Source organism: Hippichthys cyanospilos, chromosome 1 (assembly GCF_059441005.1).
Source record: "Hippichthys cyanospilos isolate Australia breed blue-spotted pipefish chromosome 1, RoL_Hcya_1.0, whole genome shotgun sequence".
NCBI classification, from domain to species: Eukaryota; Metazoa; Chordata; class Actinopteri; order Syngnathiformes; family Syngnathidae; genus Hippichthys; species Hippichthys cyanospilos.
Window position 1 is genome coordinate 21,062,897 of NC_142369.1, and position 16,106 is coordinate 21,079,002.

Here is a 16,106-nt window from a genome sequence, read left to right on the forward strand (position 1 = left end):
AAGGGTAGCGTCTTGGGGGGTCACGCAAGGAAAGTTGCCCACATTACTGCTATGGCAGTAATGCTTTTGAATGCTTTTGCCAATTTAGTGCATATTAACGAGCCAACGCCGACAAATTTTCAAAGCATTCTTACAACTTTAGAACAACTGCGACACAAATGGATGTTTAGTGTGATGCGTGACCCATGTCAAATGGGTTTGAAAACGTTAACAAGAAATCCTAAACTCGGGGAAGTGATGGTGATATCACTTAAGCAATTAGGATTAGACAAGGTTCGTATATGGTTTCAAAACGAATATGTGGAAGAGATTCAGATTACTTAACAGATCTGTAACATGATGTTAAAAAAATTTATATATTTTATACAGTTTATGATACATAGGGTGCGAAACAATTCAAAGATGGTTTGTTTAGTGCTGTCAACACATTAAAAACTGAGATATTAATAAAAATCTATAATTAATTGACCTAATTTATTCTGTCTTTAATCTCACTTGAATATGAAAACGTGAATTTAGTCATTCATTTTCTATAACAGACTTCAACAAATCCAAGTCGTATCCATTTACCTTCTAATCGAATAGAAACTGATCCCAGGTGCTGGGTGCAACCCCCAATTTCGAGCATTAAGGAATGATGCTGTTGTCTTTTGTCAGTTGCCAAATAATTAGAAAACAACAATGCAACAAGGCATTATTTATCCCGTTTGTCACAGACAAGCTCAACTGTGGGGTGTTCTCATATTTAGTTTGGCAAACAGTTAAGCTATGACTTGCTACATTTGCGTCTTTGTTGTGATCGTTAGCTGTGGCTGCAGACACAGCTGGGTGCTGTGCATTTATTATGTGGTGTGCTTAACTTGAGCTCTTCCATTTTTATGTCTTCCTTCTACTCTCTCACCCGCAACTGGAGCCTATTAAATTATTGTCTAAAACAATGACAGCCAATCAGTATCCAATGCAGGGTGTGATCGACATGTTTTTCTGAACCCCAACGACTTCTTGTGCATAAAAACGGATATAATCAGCATTCAGATAGCACAAAGTTTGAGATAAATTTGGTTGTGAATAAAAAAAAACAACTCTTTAACAATGACAATAACTCTTTAACAATGACATTGAACACAATGAATACGTCTAGGTTTATTTTGAAAATGGTAGGACTCAGTTTGACTCAGTGGGATTATGATTCATTTTGCTACTTTGAGAGATTTTGATGTTATCATTTTTTGTTGTCATTTTAAATAAATTTGAATTATCTTATCAGTATTGAAAATGGGCCATTCCCTTCTCTGATATATCACTTCAACCAAAGATGATTTGACATGTGGACAATATCTCGATATATCTCAAAGTCAAATTATTTACTTCGGTTCAACTCGCTGGACTCACATCTTAAAAATCAAAAATAAATTTTGGGTTTGAACTTTTGTTACACCTAGAGTAAATGTGGAAAATTCAGTCATACAGAAATAGTGTGTAATAGCTCTCAAACAATCCATTAATTGTCTTGTGCTCCATCTCACTTTTCTGAACCTGCTGTTTGATACGATCTAAGACTTTTCTGCATTGCTACTGAGACTTTTTGAAAATTGTTTTTCTCATTTGATCTTTTGCTACTTTGAGGCATTTTCCAATAACTATCCTCTATTTGTTTATTGTTGCTACTTTACTTTGTGTTGGCCTTCTACCTCATCTGTGGCTTGGAGAGCGCAAAATTTATTTATTTATTTATTTTGATTGCAGCTGTCTCAATGGTCTTGCTAGATCTCTTTAGGACAAGGACAACATATTCCTGGAGAGATGTTATAGCTACTCTATTGTTCTTGATGACAAAGAACAATGTTCCTAAAGCATTATAAGTCAAGGGTTTCCCAAATCTTTTGAAGAGGGAAATATACACTATTTACGATTCAAAGGAATAACCTCACTCAACAAAATTTTTAAGTGACATCATGAGCATTCTATTAATAACTTCACATTTCATCCCAACAAGCAGAGTTCTGTTGAGCCCCACCTTACCACCCAACCTTACAATGAATCATCCAGATTTTTTATTGCGCCACCTAAATGGACCCGCATTGCCTCTGTGTGTGAAAAATCGTAAACACGGCATGGAAGCCGCAACTAAATCACTTCCATGCCTCTCACTCTTGCTTTTATTGTTTCCTCACTCATGGCTACAGGGATGCTTTATTCCCAATTAGGCCCACATAGAGAGGTGGCGTTTAATATTCATGGCCGCTGTGAATGACAGGGGAGTGATGATGATCATCGTCATATGAGTGAGGAAAAGCAATTACAGTCACCACTACCATAAAGAGTAATTGCAGAAATCCCAACCACAAACAGTCACTGTATGGTGGCTTTGCGCATAACAGCATGAGCCGTGTTTGGTAAAGGGAAGGGGATGCAGCTGCAGAAGATGCTCCTATTTTTGGAAATGAAAGCATTTTTTTTTTTTTGCCAACTTTTTCCCAACAAGCTATTCAATAAGCACTTTAACAAAGTGGTAGTGCGCATAATTGACTCTGACCAGTGATCAGTCTTTGAGCAGTTTCTCTGAAATTGACTCTCATTCTCCAGCCTGATGTTTTAACGGGAAAACTGAGTCAATTACAGTAGTCGCTGAATGTTAATGACTTTCTTCTGATGATAATTAAATGAAGGCAACATGCAGAATGTGTGTCCATGTGTGTTCATGCTCACCCATCTGTGTGCACATATTCCCTGCATATTCACTGTTCACCACATATACACAGTTAAGAGACCCAAGTTTGAATCCAGCTTGCTTCGGCCTTCCTGTGTTGCATGTTCTCCCCGAGCCCGCGTGGGTTCTCTCCGGGCACTCCGGCTTCCTCCCACACTCCAAAAACATGCATGGCAGGTGTATTGAATATACTAAATGGTCCATGATTGGGAGTGTGAATGGCTGTTCATTTCTGTATTCCCCGCAATTGGCTGGCAACCAGTTCAGAGTGTCCCCTGCCCGAAGCCAGCTGAGATAGGCACAAGCAAGCCTGCGACCCTTTTGAGGCTAAGCTTCTCTGGAAAATGGATAATGATAATAATGAGAGTACGTTTTAAAGGAGTAGCGTTGTGAGGTGAAATCCATGGTTTAAAATAATAATCTTAGAAAATATATACATGTAGTTGTCAATTAATGAGGGGCTTGCTCCCTAAACTATTAACTGTAAATAAAGGAAAACTGGCAAACTGATGTTCTTTTTTTTCATTTTTATTACTTTTACTGTATATGACCACAAAGTACGCGAATTGGAACCTGCACTGATTTGTTGAAATGGTTCTACAAGCTTTTTCAGCTCAAGACCCCACCTTTAAACTCTTTCCACAATACTGTACCATAAATACACATCATGAACTGCTATAACATTGATTTACACATATGCATTAACGATAAAGACCACAAGAGACTTTTATTACCACAAACATGAATCAAAAGGCCCTATGCCAAAAAGTGTGCCAGCTTGTCAACGACCCAATAAAAACTGACTGTAATTTCAGTGAGCAGTGTTGTTACTGTGCTTGGTTGAGAACTGTAATTAATTACTCAATGAATCGCTCTTCAATACATTTTATCTAAAGAATATGTCAAAACAGAAGATGGAGTACTGATATAGTACACTCGTAAAACACAAACAGCGTTCAATAAAACAGTTTTTTCTGCTGTTGTGACAAACTATTCCAATTAATCTCAGTAGGGTACAATAGGTCTGATCTCCAAAAAAAATAAAAATGTTGTGTTTTCATGGTAAAATACTGTTACAATAGTTTCATCACACTTGCCCTGAAATGTGTGCAAGTTTGTTGCCACAGGACACCCCAGTTTTTGGAGCCTGAGGTCATGTTATTGTAAAAATGTACCAGTTAGAACGTAAAAGTGCTTAACTTCAAATTCCCTTGAGAACATGTTGCGCTGTGTGTGTATCTGCTTGAATGTGGGAGGAGTGTGGAGTTTAGGGGCCGTGATTTATAGCGCTCTGCAGGTTATTACTCATTTCAAACTGAATTTCCTGCCTGTGTGATTGCATCCTTCTGAAATGCCCTTGACAGAATGGAAAGCACAACCGATGTTCCATGTCTAAAGACAGACTTTCTATCTTTTTTTTTTCAGATGGGATGTGTGTGTGTGTGTGTGTGTGTGTGTGTGTGTGTGTGTGTGTGTGTGTGTGTGGGGGGGGGGGGGGGGGGGTCCACTTTTGATTTTGCGGCAGTAAATTGCCCTCTTACAAGGCAAGTTGATTGGCGCATGAAGACAATGGGTGATCCCATTCTTCCATTAGGAAAACCATCTGCTAAAGATTTGAGGCTATCACAGAATGTCATCCGATGCAAAATTATTTATGGGTCAAAAATGGAATGACTCATGGTCTGGTGATTTAGGGAGCAGTGTAGCAGTGACTGTCTATAGTTCTGACCTTAGAGAAGATTATGTTCCACAGAGGAGCATCAAAACTAAACTGGCTTTAAACTGCAAAAAAAAGTGCGGAATGAATATGATGATTAGCCTGCTGTCCAGTTGCATGTAGAAGATTAGGGATTGCATCAGAGGTGAAGCCATTCTCTGAAACCACAGCAGAGGACCCCTCACATAACTTGTGACTTTATTCCAAATTAAAGGCGTGTTTGACGTTTGAGGAATAAGTCTGCTTGGTGCAAAGCAGTGCCATTTTGTGCCCGAGGCCTGCACATGTGCACTGACCAACTTCTAAAGTAATCACATAGTGGATAGTGGATACTACAAATTTGAACCTCCCACAGCAAGCACAAGCTTCAATTGCCAAACATTGTGGTGGTTGAACCAGCATGATGCATGAAAGTCCAGGTAATATTTCATGTTGTACATGTGATTTCAATGCATTTTGGTATTTTCAATACTTGGGCCTACTTATATTATTCAAAAGCAATTCCTGTTCATCTGATCAAGAACAACAAAGAAAGGTGGAGGGACGAAGCAGACTGCATTATTCTCTCTGTTGAAACTCTTCTTGAATCCAATTATAATGTATTCTGTTTACATATCTAGTGGTGTCAAAATAACAGATTAATTCTGATTACTTGTCATATTTAAAGTGTTTTTTTAATCACGTTAATCACATTTTTAATCTCTAATTTCATATTTTCTGTTTGCTAATTAAATGCATTGTTACGTATCTAGCTTGCTGCGCTTGAGTGGGATGGGGTTGGAAAACAAAGTTCAATCACATCCTGAAGTGGACACTGATTGGCTGTCATTGTGTTTGGCATAACCTGGTAAGCTATTATTGTGAGCGGGAGGACAAATTTAAGAGCAGAAGACATGAAATCAGAGGAGAAAGCGAGCGCTGCCAGTCCAGTGAATGATGAATCTAACTTAAAAAAAAGACAAAATTTTCATTTTCATCATGATAGAGTGATATGCATTCTTGCTTACCACAAAAGCAGCTCAAGTTTACTCAACCACTTAAATGCAAAGCAGCCGGCTGGGTCTGCAGTCACAGCTAATGATGACAACAAAGTAGCAAGCCATAGCACAAGTTGGATGATGTTATATTTCAATATTATTTTCTAATTATTGGGTGACTGACAAAAGAGAACAGCTCTGTTCCTCCAGATGCTTGAAAGTAAAGGTTCCTGCCAGCATCTGGGAATAGTCTTGCATTAAGCAGAAGGTAAATGGTTAAAACTGTATTCGTTACCTCAGTTTAATCAAATAAATGACTGAGGACACATTTTTGCTGTTATATGTCAATCTTTTGACATTCCACAAAACAAAATATATCTGCGTTTGAAAAAAAAGGACTCTGGTTGAGTTTTTTTTTCCTTTTTATGGCCAAATTGAAAACTGATTAATTACAACAATTAATTATGGATCTTAATTAATTAGTAATAGGTCTCTCTCTGTCTTTAATCTCTCAACAGCACTATCCCCAAAATTAGCATGTCAAAAGGTATTCATAAACCATAAGCCAACACCCAAAAAACATGCATGGTGCGTATACTGGACACTCCAAATTGCCCTTATCTGTGTTGGTGAGTGTGAATGATCATTTGTCTCTGTGTGCCCTGTGATTGGGTGGCAACCAGTTCAAGGTGTGCACCACCTGCTGCCCAAAGACAGCTGGGAAGGGCACAAGTAAACCCTTGACCTTTGTGAGGACAAGTGGATGAGAAAATGGATGGATGGATGGATGGATGGATGGATGGATGGATGGATGGATGGATGGATGGTGATACATCTGTGTTTGAAACCCCCTACTGGCCAGAGCTTCAAGTTGCATATTTACGTGTCTGACCTTGTGGCAAAGACAGTGAACTACACAAGTTAATTAGTCTTCAAAGTTATTTCAAGTATGGCTCAGTGTAAGAATGTTTAGCACGTCTGCCTCACAGTTCAGAGTCTCAAGATCAATTCCAGCCTGCTTCGGCCTCCCTGTGTGGAGTGTGCATGCTCTCCTCGAGCACGCATGGGCTATCTCCGGCTTCCTCCCACCCTCCGAAAACATGCATGGTAGGAGTGTTTGACTCTCGAAATAGTCCTTAAGTGTGATTTGGTGCGTGAATAGTTGTTTCTCCCTGTGCACCCTGCAATTGGCTGACAACCAGTTCAGGGTGTCCCCCGCCTATACTGCCCATAGACAGCTAGGAGAGGCATCACAAGCCAGCGACCCCAGTGAGAGTATAAGGATAAGCGATAAGGATAAGTAGCTATAGAAAATGGACGGTTAGAATTATTTTAGGCTTTCTTGATCAGAATTAGGACATTTTTCCACAACATGTGAATCATAGCGGTGGCATACTCCGACTAAGATTGCAGTAATGGGTCATAAAAGTATACAGATGCCAGAAAAGAACCACTTCTCTTACCTGAGCCAGGTCTAAAGGGGTGTCTAAAGTTACAGTTACACTGTCAGGCAGAAGAGATTAAGACTAGGTTTTCTCAATTCCAATTTGGGGGGGAAGTCAGATTTTTTTGTGAGGTCCTTCACGCTAACAAATGATAAAAAAAAAACAAAAAAATAAACAATGTGACCTGTACTGTATGTGACTTGTGTGTGAATACTTAATGGCCTTTAACTGGCCGTAAACATTAGTGTTTACCAAAGTACAGTATATGGTGATGTTGAAATAGATGATTTTGCGCAATGCATTCTCCCAAACTCGGAAAACTCGACTTCCGCATGCACGAAATTGAAGATGTGCTGGTAGAGAGACCAGCAAAGAGACGTAGAGCTTTGGTGATAGAGGCTTTTTTTTTTTTTTGGGGGGGGGGGGTCCAGTTTGACTCTGGAAGAAATAGAATTCAATTTCAAATGTTTTTCATAGTGGAATTTCTCCAAGTAAATTTGACTAAAAGCAACATCATGTTGAAACTAAGAACAGTAGTAAATTATAAAATATTGTTTTATTTGTGACAATTCATTTTAATGAAAGCAAATATGTGCTCTATTAGGATTATTTAAAATAACAAGCAAAAATCTACGTGTGTGGTTTCATGCTTTCATGTCGAGAATGGGTCACGTCAAATCCTATCAAATGTATCAAAACATGAAGAAAGAGGAAAGAACGTCAAGGCCAGTTCAAAACTCACAGGCGTATGCGCGCACACACACCCACACACACATTTTGTGTAAGAATGGCATTCCATTAACCAGCAGTGTGTCTAATTTCTCAACACATTACAGAACGAATGCCCTTGTATGACCCCAAATAAGGGCCTAATGTACCACTATTGATTTTCGCTCCTTTAAATTATACCTCGGTAATGGCTACATGTTTCTGAAAAGAGAAGGAACACGTAGCAGAAAGTCAGCGATGAGAAGAAACCAACACGGAGAAAAAAAAATAACATTTGATGCTACACACACTCTTCCTGCCATTCATCAGGAAAGCTTGTAGAACAAATAAGCGTAGAAGGCTTTGACAGCAGCGCCTACACTTCTCATAAGATGATAAAGGTACTGTATATCGTATATCTAGGAGTAATAAGTCTGTGATTATGGTGTGTTTTCTGCAGGCGTTATTGAAGAGAAAATATCTCTGGCTCTTTATCAACATCTGTTCCAAAGGGTGCTCTATCACTGGTATCTTCTTTTATTGAAGCAGTCTGCTTTTTATCGGTCCATGAAAAGCCGCCTCAGCATGCACGCTCTTTTGAAGCCTTACCTTGCCACACATTTACGCAATTGTATTCTCCTCACACTGAGAAATGAGCCGCAGGAACAGTCCAACAGCTCCTATGCTGCAACTGGAAGGTGAAATGCCAAGCCCAGTGCCTGCTTATAGTGCATTCATTTCTACAATGTGTTTTGATTTTCTGGTCTTTGCAAACACAATGCATTGATCAGGTTAACCCGATTATTCGACATTGGTGAACCCATTTAATCCCCCAAATATGTTTTTTTTTTTTTTTATTCACATGAGTTCCAGGGGGTACGTAGTACCCTTTCTCTCATTAAAGACAGTCTTCCTCAATGTCTTCTTTAGTGTCGCGCTCACATTAACAGCAGTTCACACCAGCTTCAAACTCAAGTTATTCATGCCTGCACCCTCAACAATTTTCATATGTCCTTCAGTTAGTCAAGGAAGTCAGAGGTAAATTCTCTGCCACCGTAAAATGACACTACGTTAACAATCTCCTTCACAGCCAGTCCAAGCCTCTTCAGTAAACATATCGTTAGAATAGAAAGACATGGGACTCACATGCTTAGTTTTATGAAAGGCGAGGAGAAAACGATCAAACAGAGCTTGTGTTGTTCCTGCAGTTTTTCTCCTCCTAACAAGAGGGCGATTAGATATTGCTTCTCGACTGAGCTATTGATTGTTGACAACAACTTGCCCCACGTTCACATGCTGTTTTCATACTTGTCAAATAAAACATGACTGAAAAATTCCGACCTTTGATTAAACGCACTGTCTGCTAGCTGAGGGTATGAGGGCTAAATCTTGCACCACATTTACGTGTGCTTCAAGCCATGACACATCGTGGAGCCACATTTCAGAAACAAACAACAAAAATTGTTTGGAAAATATGGTGGATGGTGTTTATACAAATGTAGTTTAGCAGCACTAGACAACAAGTCTCGGATGGAAGGAAGAGCAAAGAAATATCCAAATCTATTCTTCGTGGAAAGGTTTTTATTCTATTGACTCAGTTCAGCAAGATATACTGATTGCTTGGCTGGTTGACATGATGACACATACATTGCTTTTCAATTGACTAAATATGACATTGACATAATTTGACAGAACCTAATCTTCTTATTTGTGCCTGCCTTGTTTTTAAACCTTTTCCATTAGCCCCAGATGAATATGTGAAACAATCTCGCTGCCCATGTCAGGCTGCCCTAACTGCGAGATTTGAAAAGATTAAATCCCAGTAGGTAAACAAGCAGGAGATATTATTTCTATGTTGGGTGGATTGTATTCAACACTCTAACTTGACTTGCAATTTTGTGGTCCCGATAGAGTTTTACGATAGCCGGCGTTTTTGACCTTAGCCTCCACAGGGCATCAGAAATATGAAACTGGAGCTTGGCTGAATTTTACTGCGGCTCAAGAAGGTTATGCAGTAGCCTATGTACCAACCTTGTAAAAAACAATATGCCGGATGGCTTATAGGACACTAAGTACAGTGTGTATGACTCAGTGTACTCAGTGAGCGTTGTCTGTTTGCATGCATGTTTGGAGCTTTATACTGAGGAGGGGTATGAGGCGCAAAACTGCCTTTAACAACATAAGCACACGTTCCAGTGACCCCTAAAAGCTTGTATAAGGTCGCAATATTTGGACAGGCCAAGTCTAATTTAGCTAGTGGTATTTCCATCTGCTTGGCTAGTGTATTTACCTCAAGCTGAAATTGAAAACACAAACAGGCCAGATGCATGCATTTAGAAGAACTTACCCTTCCTCAGCATTGCCAGTTTGTTTGAGCTGTACACCAAAAACACTTCCTCTCTCAAGTCTCAAGTGGCAAACAAATCTCCGCAGGTCAGCTCAAAAACTAATATGAATCTGAATTCACGGAATCCTTAAAACTTGTTTACATTTTCATTTGTAATGAGTGCTTCCGTGTCATAGAGCACAATACTTGAGTTCACAAAACATCTAAAGCAGGGGTATCACATGTACGGCCCAAGGGCCGGAATGGGTTTAATCCGGCCCGCGAGATGATTTCATGAATACCAAAACCATTAGTCCGCTACCTATAATACTGTAATGCCCAGGCACGTGTTAAAGGATTCACTGTCATGGTTCTGTCCGATTGCTTCTTTTATTGAAAGAAAAATAGAAAAACAAAAAGTTAAACAAGCGTGTGGTCCTGAGCTGCGGTCAGCCGCAGCTCAGGCTCGTGCTCGATGACAACTAACTGACTCTCAGTCGTCCTCCGCAGGCTTCCTCGTGCCTGACAACAATGAACATTACAACACACAAACTTAGTTACTTTTCCAAACAATGCCAAGAACAGAATTGCAAATTACAAGCAGAGGTGACCAGTTGCCATGCTTGTGCCAAAAAGCTTGCAGATTACTTCAGTGACAGAAAGTTGGACATTCACATTAGCATCTAGCTTCATCATACTACTGCTCAGCGCAGGTAAAATCCTTCGACCGCCCTGAAGACGTTCACAATGGGCAGGGGTCGCAGGCTCAGCCTGGGCTCTTACCAAGCATTCGGCTTTGCTCCATGATGTGTTATCAACAATCCATCTTCTCTTTCTTCTTTAAATGTACTTTATTTACAGCTCAACTGTAAGCACATAGCGCTTATAAGTATTTGATATGACATCATAACTTTTTCTCCGTGGGAGTTTTAACGTGTTCTGCCATGTCTACCATAACAGGGGTGCCACCCAGTGTCCAAAAGGAGACGCTAAAGCACCTTTTGACTGTTCAATTCTTTGCAGTTCACTGCACTTCTTGCAAAGAAGTTGTACAACCACAAATTTTGATTGGGGCATTGTTCTTCCTCTGGATAGTGTTTCGTTCTATTTATTTGTTAATTTAGTTTTTGTTGATTTTATTAAGTGTTCTATACAATATGTATTATGTAAAAATGTGATTTTGGTATTGAAGGAGAAAAAAACAAAGCAAAAGTTGAAAATTAAAAAAATACAGCAACATAATGGAGTGACATAAGAACCACTGTCCACGCTTTCGAAGAGAACCCATGCTTTATAGTGTGCCATCTACTTGAGATGACTCTTTCATATACAACTGTATTTCAACAGAAATTGCAAGTCTCTCCTCCCCCATGCCAGACATCTGTCATAGTTCCAACGCCGCTGAATGTGTGGGCCAAATGCAACACAATGAGTTACACCACATATTTTATCCAGCAGCACGAGCATGAGGTCAGTCCCTCATTTATTATCATTTTGTTTCACGTTTACATTACTCACAAACTTGCTTCCTTTGCCAAACGTGGTGTTGACCACATATAATTATTTAGAATTGGAGCGAGTAAACAAGTTTGACCTTCATGGCAGTAACAGTTTGCTTCAAATTATCTGTAACTACAAAATCTCTAGAGTTGCATCTAGAGATACAATAAAATTTTAGAATTTCTGGGAAAAAAAATAAAACAAAACAACAAGTTGGATTTCAACTAAAAGATAGTTAAAACTGAAAAACAGGTAAAAAAAAAAAAAATAGAGGGTGTGATGATGCAAAAACCAGCGAGTGTCAGTTTGAATTTGACACAGACACACAGGAAGAGCGAGGAGTCGCTTAGTACGTAATTACTGTGGCATTTCAGCAGATACAGAAAAGAGCACTGGCAAGCTTTTGCATCTTTCCGACGAGCAAACCGAATAAGACCTACGAAGGAAGGCAAATAACTTTGCATCCCAATGACGTGTTCAAAAGGCCAACTACAAAATAAACACACCAAACTGTGAATCATCAGCATTAGCAGCTAACTATGCATGTGGGGTATTCAAATGAACTTGCACATTATGCAAAATGACATATATCAAGAAGAATTATGGTGATAAAATTGCTTTGATATCATACTTAATGACAACAACTTGTTCATCAAGTCACTTATAGTTACAGTAACTCGCTTTCAGTCTTCCATTCTAGTTGGTATGTCAATGAATCAAAAAAATAAATAAATATCCCACCTTTTATTCATATATAAATATTATAACATTTCCACAAAAAATTCAGACCCTTTAACAGGCTTTAAAACACTGATCAAAAATAATATTCACAGCATTATTTATTTTTAATAATCAATTACAGAGCTGCGCATGACGCTGCTTAGTGTTACTCTCTGTTCCCAAAGTCGATCAACTTTCACAAGGCAAGGTGTGAAATTATTATTATTTGTGAGTGTGTGTGTGTGTGCGTGCATGTGTTTCGGTTTTCATTTTCAGCTTTGGTTTTGTCCAAACATTGTCATTTCGGTGCAGTCCTAGTGGACTGTTATCTTGGTAATCAATCTGTTGATTATTTTGTCAATTGATGAATAAGATGAAAAAATATGTTTGTGGTTTCCATCAATTTATGGACATTATTGAAAATTGACAGTGCAGAAAATGATCATTAAATTAGTTAAATGAGTCGATTACTTGTTTGGGCTATAATGAAAAACATGTTTAAAACAATGTTGATATTGCAAAGTCAAAGAAATTGTTGAATTTGATTCAAGACCAAGGTAATCAGTTTGCTTTTGTGGAGAGCTATGAAAATCTGATATTTACTATTAATAAGCTGTTAATTTTAAAAAAAGCTTACTGATAACGAAACCATTATCAAAAATGATTATTGATTCATTACTTGTCCATCAATTAATTTCACCTCTGAATCGCTCATGTAGAAACATATTAAGCAAAGTGTAACTTTGGGGTTTGCTTTGATCCAATATCCTTATGATAAACCCACAGAAATTCATATGTCACAGCACTGAAATAAGGTGCCACTCTGACTTATCAGTTTCTGCAGCACCTTGCAGTATAGACATGAGCGCAGTGGGTGACAAACAAGCCCTGTGAACAACGATATATGACTTTTGTTACACAGGCAGTTTGCTGGTCAGTTCTTCAAATTAAACGTTGAAATTATGCGGCGCAATAAAAGCAAGTTCAATCTGCTGCTGCTGCATTTTGCTGCGGGCGGCAATCACAGAGATGTACCTGTCATGGTCACAGCCAATAAAACCCAAATTATGTGCAGGACACACTGAGGTGGAGGGAGACATTAGTTTTTTTTTGAGCAGGTAAACTGACCATTAAATATGTTTTTATGCTCCTTGCAGCAAGATTTTTCTCGCGACACTCATCAAGGCCCAACTCTATTCTCTGGGTATAATTGCTCGTTATTGACTCATCATACAACAGATAACATGCTTTTAGTGGTAATTACTTGCTGGAGCTGGCTTGTGAAGGTAATACAATTCCTGCACACGTTGTTTATTTTGCTTTTTAGGTTTGTTTGGAGTTATTTTGTGTTCCGTACGGAGCGCAGAAGGGCAGCCACTCAACATGATTACAGAAGAAGTTGGCAGAGGTGGCGTCAAATCCCCTGGAAAGGTGTGTTTACATAGTTGTGAAATACATGACACATTTTGAGCCGCTGTGAGCACACAAGTGTCACACACAATATAAAGCACATTAGGAGTTACAACAACAGAGCAAGCCTGTTGACGCCAATATTGCCAACTCAACTATTTCACCCCAAAGCATAATACGTTAAAAGAAATGCGCCGCGGCTCATGTCGGATTGTGTGTGTGAATGAAAACATAGAAATTGAGTACACGATGGTGCAAAGTAGGTGTTAAAAGAAAAAAAGTGACCGTTGTGCCATTTTCCGGAGGCCGTGTGACATTTCTGCTGAGCGCTGGCCACGAATGGCGTTCACACATGCGACAGGCACACTGACCCTGCCGCTCAATCTAAATGCCGTCCCTGCTGACACCTCACTTTCAAAGCAGGTTACCGTGCAAATTCAAGGCTGACATCGCCACAAACCTCATTGTGCGTAGCATTCTCCATCAGCCCGAACGTCACACCTCATGCACACTTTTGCTCTTGCTTCTATTTAATTCAATGACAGAAAAATTAACATTCAGTATATACGGTAGTGGCCGCACAGCGGAAGAGTAGTTAACACATCCGACTCATGTGCAGAGATTGAGGATTTGATTCCGGCTCTGACCTTGCTGTGTGGAGTTTGCATGTTGTCCTATGTCAGTGTGGATTTTGGGTAACCCTGTTTTTTTTTTTTTTTTCCCCACGTTCCCCAAAGCATGCTAGATGATTTGCACTCTCCGGATTGTGTTCGTGTGAGGGTGAATGGTTATTTGTCCCTGTGTGTCTTGTGATTGTGATTGACTATTTCAGGGTGTACTCCACCTGCTGCCCGATGACAGCTGGCATAGACACCAGCAAGCCGCCGACCCTTGTGAGAACAGATAGTTGAGGTAATGTAGATATACAGTCATGTGATGCGTTCTGCATTTCAGTCATTTTTGTCTGTTTGAGTTTAGAGGTGCATGCTATAGGCATGGGACGAGATACAAATTCCACGAGACGAGATATCTCACGAGATTGGGTCCACGGGAATGAGATATGACGAGATGTTTGAGCAGACTGCAATAAACTATATAACTCCATATGCTGCTGCAATAACAAATGATGCGGCTGAGTTGAACATAAACAGAATAAAAAACTTTCTTTTCATGCTTCAAGAAAAGCTGCAGCTGATCTCTTTCATAGTTGAACATGAAAAAAATAATACATTTGATATTTAAAGTGCCGAACATTGGAAAAAAAACACTTAAATGCAAATAGTAACTACAGTCGTGAGTAAATACATTAGTGATTTTACTTCAGGGCACCACAAAAAGCCATTTGGGCTGATATGTGTGTGGGTGTGGTTTCTGCAAAACTGAGAAATAAGGCACAATTAGCAACTAAACAGAGACATTCATACCAACCAACCTTAACAACGTGTACCACTCGCTAGCTTAGTGAAGGGCGAGCTAATGCTAACTTTCGTTCATTAGCATGTTTTCATTTGGAAACAAATTAAAGTAACTCTCGCATGAATGAGAACTCAACTATCCACTGGGGAAACACACACACAGCTTCGACTTCAAACAAACTTGTTGTCGGGTCATAAATCTTAATTAAGTGACATGTAACTGTGTAAAGCCATCTCTACTCGCTCTCTCCTCCTCACTAGCTCGACCATAAAGCCCCTGCCCACAGAAAACACAAGACAAGTTGGCCCAACGTTGACTGTTGCTAATATCATGAGTCTTTTTACTTTTCAATTGATGGCGAATTGCAAGCCCCTACTGTACGAGAGTGTAGCAATCAAGCCTATCTATCAGTTGCCCTTCATTGCACGTCTGCCTCAATAAGCGTATCCTCCTAAAAAGTGAAAAGGAAATGAATCTCGAGGCATGCCTGAATGAGAAATCTCATGGCATTCGATCTCGCGAGGTCTCGTCAGGCCCTAGTGGTTTCCTTTTAGTCGTACATGTCATATATTAAGTGGCTCATTTTGTTTGCGGTTTGTGTGGACACTCTAAATTGTATTTAGGTGAAATTGGGTGCATGAATGGTTGTGTCCCCTGCCTACCGCCCATAGACAGCTGGGATAGGTAAGCCTACTACTCTGGTGAGGATAAGCGGCTCTAGAAAATGGATGGATGGATAAATGTAATGTATTTTGTGTCAAGTGAATGATTAAAAAAAAAAAAATTAAAAAATTAAGCACTGTAGTGCAAGGAGAGCCACACTCACTAATGCACTTTCAGTCATTTCCTAAATGGGACATTTTGTCAAACATACAAAAGGAAAAGTCTTGTGTGAGGAGCTGTTGCCTCTTGCATTTAAGAGAACCCAACTCAAGCTCCCAGTTTCACTCACTAGAAGAGTATTCCCCTAAAGACACATACCACATAAATACAACCATACTTGCAGTTATTACTTTTAGATAAGTGTTTTTTAAATTGTTATTATTTTTAATGTTTTTGTACAAAAGAGTTTTTCTTTACCAAAACACCTAACAAAAATGGTGGTGTTTTTTTGAGCTGCTCAAATGGATTTATGGCTTTTCAGTTCATTTTAAGGGGGGGAATTGACTGAAGTAAA

At 39.3% G+C, this 16,106-nt stretch overlaps 2 long non-coding RNA genes across 2 annotated transcripts in view; one reads left to right on the plus strand and one right to left on the minus strand.

Moving 5' to 3' along the window:
• Positions 1-16,106, minus strand: part of LOC148429643 (uncharacterized) — a 91,011-nt gene that overhangs the window by 26,368 nt on the left and 48,537 nt on the right. The gene's annotated exons all lie outside the window — the stretch shown is intronic.
• Positions 4,783-14,617, plus strand: LOC148429644 (uncharacterized). The gene is made up of 4 exons (XR_015867437.1): positions 4,783-4,846; positions 11,231-11,353; positions 13,431-13,534; positions 14,346-14,617. It is a non-coding gene; the product is annotated as an uncharacterized LOC148429644 (long non-coding RNA).